We start from the raw sequence: 12,880 nt of genomic DNA, 5'->3' as shown, positions 1-12,880 counted from the left end.
GTCTTCCTACAGAACTAACTTTTCTTCCCACTGACTTCCATTTTCACTTGTGATCATGTGCATCCTTCTTGGCCCTTACTGAGGCACTGAGAAGGGAAAGAGGGTGCCTGTGTCCCCCAGCATTACCATACCCTCCAGTGTCACCACGTCCCCAGTGTCAGTGTTCTCTATTGTCACTGTGTCCTCCAATGTCACTGTGTCCCCCAGTGTCACCATGTCTCCCAGCATCGCATGTCCCCTATGCATTCTGCTGCCTCCAAGGGCTTTTCTGCTCCTTGCAGCCCATTTCTAGACAGAGAGGGCCTCTCTAGAGACCTCCAAGACAGCAGATCTGCAGTAAGAAGGAGAGCATTCACCGGGAAAGCAGAAACCTGGTCTTAATCAAAGGCAAAGACCACTCTGTAGCTCCTTGAGGATCCAGATAAAAGTGTAACATTGCAACATACACTCAAACTGCCCTTTTCTTTTGGCATTCTTCTAGGAAATAATATCTTTTTCGAATTGGAATTCTCAATCTCCAACTGGGTTTCTGAAATAAAAAGAGAATACAAAGAGAAATAGATCCAAAGTATTAAAGACCAGGCTAGTAGCAGCCACAGTTCACCATGAAGATTCCTTTCCAACATTAGACCAAGAACATGGCACCAAGAGAAGTGGAGAGAAAATATTGATAATCCCCTGCTGAATGCACCTGCACTCAAATAACTGACAAGATTCCGCATATAACTAGGTGGCTTGGACATGCGTAAGTATACACCCAGACACGCACATGCGCACACATGTGCATACACATGCACATAAGTTAGAAAAAATTTTAGGACTCAGGAGAGTGAGTTGAAGGACCCAGGGTGGCCTAGATCAGTGCACTATGAAAGGTGAGGGCACATATGACTCACACTGCTCCTCACGGGAAGGTGAGGCAAATGCTTTCTCTCCAGTCTCACTGACTGAAACAAACAGGTTCAACTTCATCTCTTGGCAAGTTGCTGAGAACTATGACCTTCTCTTGCAGCTATGGGGAAGGGAGAAGCAAATTGATTTTCTTTTTCAAAGAGGCTTAATGAACTTTTGATTCGTTCACCTTCAAAACAACCTGGCACGACCAGGTTATTCTTCATTCATTCATTCAATCACCCATTCATTCGCTCATTTGTGTACAATCAAGACTTCTGAGCATCTGTTGTATACCAGGCTCTGTGTTGGGTCCGGGAAATATGAAGATTACTGAGGCATTTTTTTAAATTTTTTTTTATTTATGATAGTCACAGAGAGAGAGAGAGAGAGAGAGAGAGGCAGAGACACAGGCAGAGGGAGAAGCAGGCTCCATGCACCGGGAGCCCGATGTGGGATTCGATCCCGGGTCTCCAGGATCGCGCCCTAGGACCAAAGGCAGGCACCAAACCGCTGCGCCACCCAGGGATCCCTACTGAGGCATTTCATGCACTTTCAAAAAGGTCACATTTTAGTATGACGAGCAAGTATATTATTAAAATGTTGCATAAGAAGTATTCTGAGATATATAGATATAGATATATTATACACAGGGTGTGACTGAAAGCAGATTAAGAGGAACAGCATATCAGGGAAGACTTCCTGGCAGAGGTGACATGGAGCCTCCTGAGTCGAGACCTCAAGGACAGCTTAAGGATTAGCCAGAGAAGGAAGAAGTTAAGACCAGCATTCCAAATAGATATGGCCTTGGTGCCAACTCTGACCCACTGGGGTGGGCAGTTGGAAGGATGGGAGGAAAGGTGCTGAGGCTTCCTGTGAGTTGTGATCAGTTAGCAATGTTGCCATAGCATCTGGGCAGAGAAGGGCCAGACACTTGTCATCCTTGCTCTGCTCAGGCATATGAGGTAGGAAGACTATGTGCTAAGTTGTGGTGGAGGAAGAAAGCGTAAATATTCAGCAAGAGCCTTCAAGGATGTCATCCTAATCTTTTAGAAAGACCCATCCCTCTAGCAGAGGTAGGGAGGATGGAGCCTGACAGGGAGGGAAAGCAGTTGATGAATGAAGGTAATTGTTGTGTGAAGCAAAGGGACTGATCCTGTAGAAGCTGAGAAGGTACCAGCTGGACTGGTGACCCACAGATGGGGTAGAGGAGCCCTGCGGGACCCAGCATGGCCCTTGGGAGTTTTGGGCTCAGGGACCTGAGTAGGAAGTGGCACTGTCTACCCACCCTGCAAGGAAGCAGAGGGAGGAGCAGTTTGGAGGAAGGAGTGAGGGAGCAGTGGGAAGGGCCATCCTCTCTGTGGGAGCAGGTGCATAGCACATGAGCACATCTGACAGAACTTTATTAATTGGGCTGGTGAATGCCCCAATGAGGATGAAGCAGTGCACACTGTTCTGGCACCAGGAACCTCAACAGCAGGACTAAAAGTCCTTCTCCATTGAAGTCTCAGGGGTCAAGGCTTGGCAAAAACAAACTCAGGATTCCTACATTAGATCCAAGAACAGGTAAGTGCAGAAAAGGACTGAAAGAGAGTCTGGCAAAAATAGTGCAGAAATAAGATGGCATTGCAGGCCAGGGTGGCCAAGTGTCCCAACTTGCCTGGGACTGACCTAGTTTTCACACTGAAGCCACCCCTTCAAATGCTAGGACCCAATCTTCTCCTGCCACCCCTGGTCCACAGCTAACCAGACAATTGGTCACTTTTAGTGGGGGGGTCTGTGTGGTTTCCCAGGATCAGGTGGCCTCTTTCTGGCACTGGCCCTCTATTGAGGTAGAGGTTGAGACAATTTGGCACTGCCACAGGTTGCCTGGTGGAGCTGGTTGAGCCCCTGGATTCAGCAAGGTCTAAAACCCAAACTGGAAACCAGGCTCTTTAGTTAACTTAATAGATTGAGTTAAGGTTTCTATCATCTGAAATAGAAAGGGACTTGGACCCACCAGGGAGAAGGATCAGTGAATGTCTTGCCTTTCCTGGATTCCAAAGCTGGGTTTCTGAGTTAGGAAGTCCCCTTAGGTGGGGAGGGTGACCCTCAAGCCCTTGCCAGATACTCCCACTCTCTCCCAGTATGGAACCACTGCCCAAATCCTACATGCCAGTAAGGGTGGGAAGGGAGAGAACGTAAAACAGACCCTCAAGCGTGGAACAAAGGATTAATAATCAGTTGTCACATACAGTTGCATTTATCAGTTTTTCCCTCATTGTTTTTCTCCTTGTAAAATCAGGTTTCTCACCCTGAGCTGGAGCGGGACAGGTTTTGAGGGCTTCTTTAACAGACAAGTGAGGCAGGACTCCAGGCCTGGCCCAGAGAGAGGGTGGCCCGAATCTATGTAGCAATTCTTTACCATATGAACCTTCCTCATGGTAAAGAGAAGAAAATCCTTCCCCTGAAAATGGGAGGAAATGTGTTCATTAAGAGGGTATAAAGGAAGGGAGAGGCCTGACCCTTCTGGATGCAAGGAATAGTTGGAGGAAAGGGGCAAAGAGAGGAAGGGTGCAGAACTAGAAGACAGCAAATAAAGCCTGCTTTCCAGCTCTCCACATTCAGCTCCCAGCTTGCAGTCAAGAAGGGGAATATTGATGGCTGTGGGGGATGGGGAGCTTTGGATAAGGTGAGAGACACTCTGATAACAGAGGGCTTCTGGCCAGCCAAGCTCCACCACTGAGCTCTAAAGGAGATCTCCTTTTGGACTCCCCACCCCACTCGCACTGGGGGCAGGGACTCTCTGAGGTATGCCAGGCAGATTGGATTGGAGGGGACTCTGATGTCAGCTTTCCCAGGTGACCAGGGAGCTGCAGGAGCTCAGGGCCTGGCTGCCAAGATCTGGTGGGTAGTCTTGGTGAGCACAGAGACTGGGGGGGGGGGGGGGGGGGGGGGGGTGAACCACTGGTGCTGAATGGGTCCCAGCAAACCCCAGGGCTCACAGCACCAGTCAGAGCTATTATGGGATTGCTTTAGGGCAGCAAAGGATGAGGGAGGGGTACCAGGGGATTTCAGGAGGAAGCAGGGCAAGAAAGCAGAGGAGGCATTCCAGCTGTGTGTGGGAGGGGGAGGGAAGTAGGGAAAAACAGATTAAGGGGCAAAGGAGAAAAAAATAGAAGTCACAGGAAATGCTCAAAAAGGCGACAGCCCTGGTAGAGGAATTGGCAGGCTGGGCCAGCAGGGGAGGAAACAGTGTTGTCGGCAGTCCTGGAAGCAGGCTCAGCCAGGGTGAGGAGCTGAAGGCGGGAGCAGGCAACAAGAGTGATGGATTCAGGAAGGGAATAAATAGGTGTAGTCTGCAGGCAGGATGGAGGCTGGGCTTTGCAGGAGAAAAACTACAAGTGGCAAGGACACCAAAGCTAGACCTAAGAGGGAATGAGCAGGAAGTGGAGAGAGCACTGTGGCCAAAGCCTTGAAGGGTTGATTGATATTACACATCAACAGCTCAAAGAAGCAACAATGATGTCAACAGTACATGTCCCCAGAGAAAAATGCTTACAGCACGTAGCCTCCAGAGAGAACAAGAACTGATGTCCTTCTAGACAGCTAAGCCCTTCGTAGGTTCCTCCAACTCCTCTTGGGTCCTTTCAGGGTGTCTAGGGGCTAGAGCCATTTCAACACCACTTTTCAGTAACTGTAATTTGTCAGGAGCACCATTATCTTATGAGCCAATAAGAAAAAAGAAAAAGAAAGAAAGAAAGAAAAGAAAGAAAGAAAGAAAGAAAGAAAGAAAGAAAGAAAGAAAGAAAGAAAGGCAAGGTGGCAGACAAAAACATGCTATTAATTGCAAGATACATCCTGATTCCAGAAATAATAAAACATGAGGGTAAGGAGGGGAGCTCTATGTGTTAAAGTCAGTGAAATACAGTGTGACAAAGAGCCAAGAACAGGTAGTACACAGCTATGACAAAGCCACAGCGCTTATTCAAGTTCAAGTTCTATTGATTTGGAGTGAAAACTGCATCAGGGAGTCTGTGCTACAACCTGACAATCATGTCATGATGATCAGATGGGCAAATGCGACTTACTAAAAAAAATAAAATAAAAATAAAAAAGAGGACCAGATTGCCTGACTCAATCTGTTAAGTGTGTGACTCCTGACTTTGACTTCAGTCATGATCTCAGGGTTGTGCAATTAAGCCCCATGTCAGGCTCTGTGCTGGGTATAGATCCTGGTTAAGATTGTCTCTCTTCCTCTGCACCCCCCAGTCTCTCTCTCTTTCTAAAAAAAGGAGGGGACCATAATGCCATACCACTGCACACCTGTTGAGATAGCTGTTATCAAAACCAAACAAATCTGGAAAACAAATGTTGACAAGGATGTGGAGATTTTACTGATCAGAATATAAAATGGTGCAGCTGCTACAGAGAACAGTATGGCTGTTCCTCAAAAAATCAGATATAGAACTACCATATGGTTCCACCATTTCACCTCTGAGTCTATACCCAAAAGAACTGAAAGTGGGAACTCAAACAGATATTACACACCCACGTTCATAGCAGCATTATTCATAATAACCAAAAGGTAGAAGCAACCCAAATATCTATTGACAGATGAACAAATAAAATGTGGCATAGACATACAAATGACTATTATTCAGCCTTAAAAAGGAAGGGAAGACATTATGCTAAGTGAAATAAGCCAGATATAAAGGGAAAAATTCTGTATGATTCCACTTATTATGATACTCGGAGCAGTCAAACTCATAAAGACAGAAAGTAGAATGGTAGCTGCCAGGGGCTGGGAGGTGGGGGAATGGGGAATTAGTGTTTACTGGGGACAGAATTTCATTTTGGGAAGATAAAGTGAGTTGAGATGATGGTGGTGATGATTGCACAGCAATGCGAATATTCTTAATTCCATTGAACTATACAGTTAAAAATGGCTAAATTCATAAATTTTGTGTTATGTGTATTTTACCACAATAAAAAATGTAAAATATAGTAATAGAAAATTTTCAAAGGAGATGGTGAGGAGAAAAGTGATTTGGCAGACAGAGACTTCCCAGATCTGGTGCTGAGGTGACAACGGGTGAAGGAAACAGCAGGCCAGCTCCACACAGCAGACCAGGTGCTCTCTTTGTTCAAGTTTCTGAGTGGTGAATTCAGGAAGAAAATCAACAGAGTGAAAGGGAAAGGAGGTGTAACAAGAGTAGTTGTTCTGCTATCTGTTAGAAGTTTGGTTAGACACAGGAATGAGGCATGGTATGAAGTCACAGGTTTATGTCTAACAGAATTTATAAGCCAGGAAAGGAGACAGAACATTTGTACCTGGGTACAATTGGGCTCAATCAGTGTCCCTGCTGCTTCCAGGAGGATCCAGGGTCATGAGCCCACTTTGGCATTTCCAATAACTAGCTGATCTCTCTAAGCAAACCACTTGACTTCTCTGAGCATCAGTTACTCTAATAATAAGAAGAAGGTGCCAGACTAAAGGGCCACTGAGGTTACAGTAGGAGTTTGTGGGAAAAGAGAACACACAATGCTGTGTTATAAATGATTACCCTTGAATCTTGCAGACCTCTTGTAAAAATATTGGAGTCATTGGTTCTTAAAATTGTCCAGGTAATATCTTCCCCTTTCAAAAATATGGTGAAAACCATGAACAACACCCCAGGAAAAAAAATGAGCACATTCCTATTTTCCACATATCTAGCAATTACATGCACAAAATATCGCATATAATTTTAGGTGGCAGGGACCTCTGAAGCCCACCCATAGAAGACCCCCAGAGATTCACAAAATCCAGGTTAACATTTTTTTTATCTAGGTCTTAGGATCTAATATAAAACATGATGATTATAGTTGATAACATTGTGTTCCATAACTGAAATTTGTTGAGAGTAAAACTTTTTTAAAAGATGTATTTATTTATTTATTTATTTGAGAGAAAGAGAGCAAGTAGGGGGATGTGCAGAGAGAGATGGAGAGAAATAGTCCCAAGCTGACTTCAAGCTGAGCACAGAGCCCAATGAGGGTCTCAACAAGGGGCTTCATCCTACCATCCCAAGACTGTCACCTGAGCTGAAATCAAGAGTCAATTGCTCAATCAACTATACCACCTAGGTGTCCCCAGGAGAGTAAAACTTAAATGTTGTCTTACATATACAAAGAACCTATGATGTAGTTCTTGGAGATGAGGAAACTGAGAGGAGAGAGACAATTGAGAGGAAGACCCGGAGCTTTGGTTGACCAGTATATACTGGAAGTGGGATTTAAGAAGAAGGAAAGAAATGGTGTTTGTGAGCATATATGCTCTTGTTCAACCTGTAGCTACAGGGAAAAGTTTTCCAAAGATGATTCCCTTTCTGCCTGATGATAAAAGAAAGACACATCCATGACAAGTCAGGCAAAGAGAGTTAGGAAGGGTAGAAATCTGACATTGACATAGGAAGTAAAATCCTTGGAAATTGTCTTAAAAAAAAAGACAAACATGGTTAGAGCATGTTCCTGCCCCCACCTCCACAACACATACACACACACACTTGCTAATATTGTCAAGACAGCTTATCAACAAGGGAAGTAGGCTAATGAGATGGCCTGGATTTATAGGGCTTAAAATGCACAGTGGAATGTGCAGAGTGGGATGTCTGAGCTCCTAAGAAGGCAGGAAGTGTTTTTGATCCTGTCTCTGCTGCCCCAGGCAGTGCTTGGCACATCACAAATATTTGCAGAATGAATGATGCTTGGGGAACCATGCAGTGGTAAGAGTGGGGTGAGGAGTACAGTCAGAAAGATTAGATAACAATAAAATAGGGACAGTATAACCTGAGGGTGAAAAGCTTTCTTGCCTGCCCATAGACCAGTGCATGGAAAAGACAAACAGCCAATAATGCAAGTCCAATAGCTTCTATGGGTTAGAGACAACTGGGACGGTCTGTGAGGCACACAGACAGGGCACACATCCTTAGGCCACCCATCATCCCAAGCAGCCAAGAAATCAACTAAGGTCCAACAAACATACAATCTCAGGTAAAAGCAATGGCGTAAAGATCAAATAAAAAAGTTATGGGAAGGAGCTGGGCAGAAGATGGAGAGAACGAAAAGATAGATGTCATTGGGGCAGACTAAGAAGACAGAATTAGGGGCACTGAAAATGGCCAGGACCTTCCTTAGACACTGAGGCTGCTCTCAGCTGAGCTTAGGAGGCAACTTTTAGACAACTAGAGTCACCCCAAGAAGACTGCTGTATCAGAAATTGCATTTGGCTACTAGAAACAGAGGCTCTCCTCCCAAAATGATTTAAACCAGATAGTTGTCTATTTATCACTCAAGTGAAAGATTTCTAGAGGTAGACACTCTTGAGCTAGTAAAGAGTATTCCTGACAACTTCATTTTTCTGCCCTGTTATACTTGCTGCCAATTTCCTTCTTTAAGTTTCCTTATGGTCACAAGATGGCTGCTGTTGGCCAGCAGTTTGATTGGAATCCATTCAGCCCAGCACTAATGGTCTACTTCTTTGGCTCCTTGCTCATTAAGACCTCCTACCACAACTTTACTGCCAGTCCCTGAGCTCTTGCATGGTATTAGATGTCTATACCCCAAGACACCTAAGTATCTCAGAAAAGTGAACATCAGAGTCCCCACACTCTGCCCAAAATAATTTGATGAAGACTTGTTCCAGGTGGAATAAGGGTAAGGTGTCCAAAAAGAGGTCTTTTCAGAGTTCAGTCATGGGGCTGGACTGGGCAAAAGCCCTTTGCTATTGAAGTGTCATTCACTTGCAGAGTCTAGAGAGCAAAGAACCAGAGTTCTGTCTTGCTTTATTCCAGCTCTGCACACTTCTTTTTGCCACCCATCCAAATTTCATGAGGAATAAGGTAGGAAAGCAAAGGCACTTACCAACAACTGAGTTAGCCCCTTAGAAAGTTGACCTGAAGCTGTTGTCTTCCACCTTCTTCCTGTTACAGAACTTATAAGGCCATTGCACCTGCACAGGGGGCCAGCTAGCAATGACTTGGCAGGGGGAGAAACAAGGTTTGGCAGTGATGACAGCGTGGGCCATTGCTGGCTTTCAAGTGGAGAAAAGAGAATGTGATATAAAGTTTGAGGGCTATAAAGGACAGATTGAGAGAAAGAAAACTTCAAGACAAGTTCTGGAGAATGAAGCATTTTGTTTTTACTTTGTGCCCACATTGTTTCCGAGGAAAATAAATCCCTATCTAGAAGGTAGCAATGTGGGTCAGAGAAAAGAGCTCTGCACTATTTGACAGGCAGCCTGTAAATATGGGTTTGGCCACTGCCTAGCTGTCTGACTGTGGGCAGATCACTTTTCACCTCTGGGCCTCAGTTTCCCACCAATAAATGATACCTATGTTCACTTCCAAACTCTGAATCCAGTGGTTCTCAAATGGTTCATATCTAAAAAAAAAAAAAAAGCCCTCCTGGGTGTGATGATCTTGAGCAACCAAAGGTATGTGGAGGTGGGTAATCCCTTTGGCAAGGTTTTTTATCTTCATATACAACAGAAGGAGTAAACAGAATGATAACCCCAGAGAGAAGGGAGCTAGTATGGTCAGTGGCATCCCTGAATAAGATTTAAAATCCTACTGGAAGTGACAAGTCATTAGCGCAGGTGCCAGTTATTCAACACCAATAGATCAAAAGCAGATGCCATATAAAGAAGGTCAGAAAAGTCAGATGTTTACTCAAAATAAGAGAAAATATTAAACATGCCAACTCAGGTCAAGCTCCCTGGAAGAGAAAAAGGGCTTTTATGGAAAACTATGAAGATGTGAAAGTGGCCAAGATGATAAGCAGAAAATCATCATTCAAAAAATGTTCAAACCATCCACAAGTACGATGGGGGCATAAAAAGTAAAAACCACTGTGAAGAGATGCACGTGGAGCCCATGTTCCATGACATAATAAGCCATTAGTTACTGATGGGTCAATAGCTGTTATGCCAAGGGAATCAAATGTACAGATCCACCACTGGCCTCAAGGAGCCAATTTTGCAGCCGGGAGGTGGGAACTGGAGGGAGATCAGTGGGGCCAGCAAATGCTGCACCCTGGATATGCAATAGAATCACCTAATATATGGGTTCGCCCCAGCTGCTGTAACAAAGTACCCAGGCTGGGCAGCTTCAACAAAAGAAATTTACATTCTCATCATTCTGGAGGCTGGAAGTCTAAGATCAAATTTTTGGCTGAGTTGGTTTCTCCTGAGGTCTCTCACCTTGGCTTAAAGATAGCCATCATCGCCCTGTGTCTTCACGTGGTCTTCCCTCTGAGTATGTCTGTGTCCCAATGTCCTCCTCTTCACCAGTCATATTGGATTAGGACTCATCCTAATGTGAGCCTCCTTTTGCTTAATTACCACTTAGGAGACCCTGTATATATAATCATATTCTGAGGTACTGGGGTCAGGACTTCAACACATAAATTGGGTAGGGGTGGGGGACACAATTCAGCCCATAACTTCTAAAGAGCTCTTGAAAGTACTGATACCCAGACTCCACCTTCAGAGATTCTGAACCTTTGGTTTGGTCTGAGGCCCAAACAATTTTTTAGAATTTAGAAGTGACTTTCAATTTCTTTAAAAAAACACAAAACAAAACAAAACCTCCCCAAGTGATTTTCAGCCAGTGTTGAAAATCACTAACCTAGAGTAACACCTGGACAATATTGAATTGGCAATTGCAGGCCAGCCTAAGTGATGTTAAGTCTAAATACAACAGAAATTCATAGACTGGTCACTGAGACAGAGAATTTGAACAGGACTTCCCAGTGGGCCTTCCGGGGATGGGAAGATATATGTGACAGAGCAGGGTGAGGCTTGCAGCAACTTTGTGAGTGGGGCCTTGGTCAAGGAAGAGAACACCCAACTCTCAGGAGTGGTGACATTTGCTGGTTTGGGAGCGGGGGTTGTATATAAAGTGGCTGCACACTGAGAACCAGGGAGGACTTCTGAGCAGGAGCATTATGATTACCCAAGATCAACTAGCAGGATGAATCAGAGGGCCTGTGGGGAGGATATTGTCATGGCAACAGTACCTGCACACACACACACATACACACACACAATAACAAAATGGGCAGGGGACACTGCTTTGAAATATGTAATGAATAAACAACCACAGCTCAGCAAGAGTTCATGAAACCTAAAGAACCCTTAATCATACATAGGAAATCATGCAGTAATCTTTTATATAGTTCAGAATATGATTAATGAATCTATGCTGTTAGGGGATAGTGATTCTATTTATGGGGGAGGGGAGGGTGGGATTGAAGATTGGAACACAGTTGAGGACAACTCTGGAGTGCTGATAATTCCTGATTCTTGAGCTGGTAGTGGTTACATTGGTGCTCGTGACAACTCACTAAGTATAGCTGTCTCTGCACTCCTGATTTATATACTCTTTTGTATGCATGTTATACTTCAATAAAAATAAAGTTTAATGTAAAGACAAGCTTTGTGATATCCCATTGAATAGACTTACCAAATATATTTAGCTAATATCCTATGGGTAGGTATTTCTTACTGATTATTATAGATAATCCTGACATAAAATGCCCTTGTAAACATAAAATTAGAAGAAAAGAACCCTTTAAGGCAACATATGTAAAGCTTTTTTCAATTAATAAAGTGATTTTATAATATATGTAATATATATTTAAATATATACAAGAATATATTTACATTATATACAAATATAATAATACACACATACATATTATCTCATTGTTCCTACCATAACCTACAAGGGAGAGCGTGGGAAACCCCACTGAACAAAAGAGAAATCCGAGGCCCGGCACAGTTCCAGAGTTTGTTTGTCCCTTGGCCTCTGGGTCACAAATGACAGAGGCAAGGCTCCTGCAGCCTTCAGACCGCCAACACCGCGGCTCTCAGTCAGGGTGCCTCAATCCGTTGAGGGGTGGTTGAAGGCTGAAGAGAAGCAGCCCATCCTTGATGAAATGAAAACCAAGGACAACAAACCCTTAAAGACTGCACCTTGGGGAAGACACTGTGACTGCAAGCGTCTGGACTCAAAAACAGGAAGGGGGAAACTAGCACAGAGCAGATCTGGAATCGGTCCATGGAAGTAGAATGAATAATTCCAAATCCTGCTTTCTCTGACACTTACGGTGGCCTCCATGAGCGGGACTGCTCGTTTCCTTGAGAATGTTTTTGTCATTTTGTCATCATGTTTCACATGGTGGGAGATGGTGGGGGAGGAGTCTTCAAAAGGCCACCAGAGGACAGGTCCTACTAAGGAAGGAAAGGGAGCAAAGACAGGAGACAGACCTAGGCCGAGGAGGAGGCATAGGAATACAGGCCAGGTGGTTTCTCTTCCCACAATCCCACGACTGTATAGTAGTCAGGGTTCTCCTGAGAAACAGAACCAACAGAATGTATGTAGAGAGAAATATAGAGATTTATCATGAGGGACTGGTGCGGGAGATTCTGGAGGCTGAGAGGTCCTACTGTCCACCATTACCAGGGGGAGGCCCTGGAGAGCCAGAGGTATAAGTTCAGTCTGAGTCCAAAGGCCTGACGGTATTAGGGGAACTGATGATATCAGTCCTAGTAGAGCCTGAAGGCCCAAGAACCAGGAGTTCTGATGTCTGAGGACAGGAGAAGATGGAGTTCTCCGTTCAAGCAGAGAATAAGTTCTCCCTTCCTCTGCCTTTTGGTTCTATGTGGGCCTTCAGTGGATTGAATGATGCTTGCCCTGTGTTGGTGAAGGTCATCTTCTTTACTCAGTTTACTGATTCAAATGCTATTTTCTTCTGAAAACATCCTCCCACATACACCCAGAAATGTTTTACTAGCTATCTGGATACCGTCTTAGCCCAAAGTGACACCTAAAGTTCATCACACTTTGGTTCTGACAAATGATATAAAAGAAACTGTGGCAACCCTGGGATGCAAGAACTGTAGGCAATCCCTGTTTTCCTGCTTGGGTTTAGCAACAACTAGCTAACTCTCCACTCTATGACCCTT

This window comes from Canis lupus, chromosome 25 (assembly GCF_011100685.1).
Source record: "Canis lupus familiaris isolate Mischka breed German Shepherd chromosome 25, alternate assembly UU_Cfam_GSD_1.0, whole genome shotgun sequence".
In the NCBI taxonomy this organism is placed as follows: domain Eukaryota; kingdom Metazoa; phylum Chordata; class Mammalia; order Carnivora; family Canidae; genus Canis; species Canis lupus.
Note: the sequence above shows the minus strand (reverse complement) of the source record.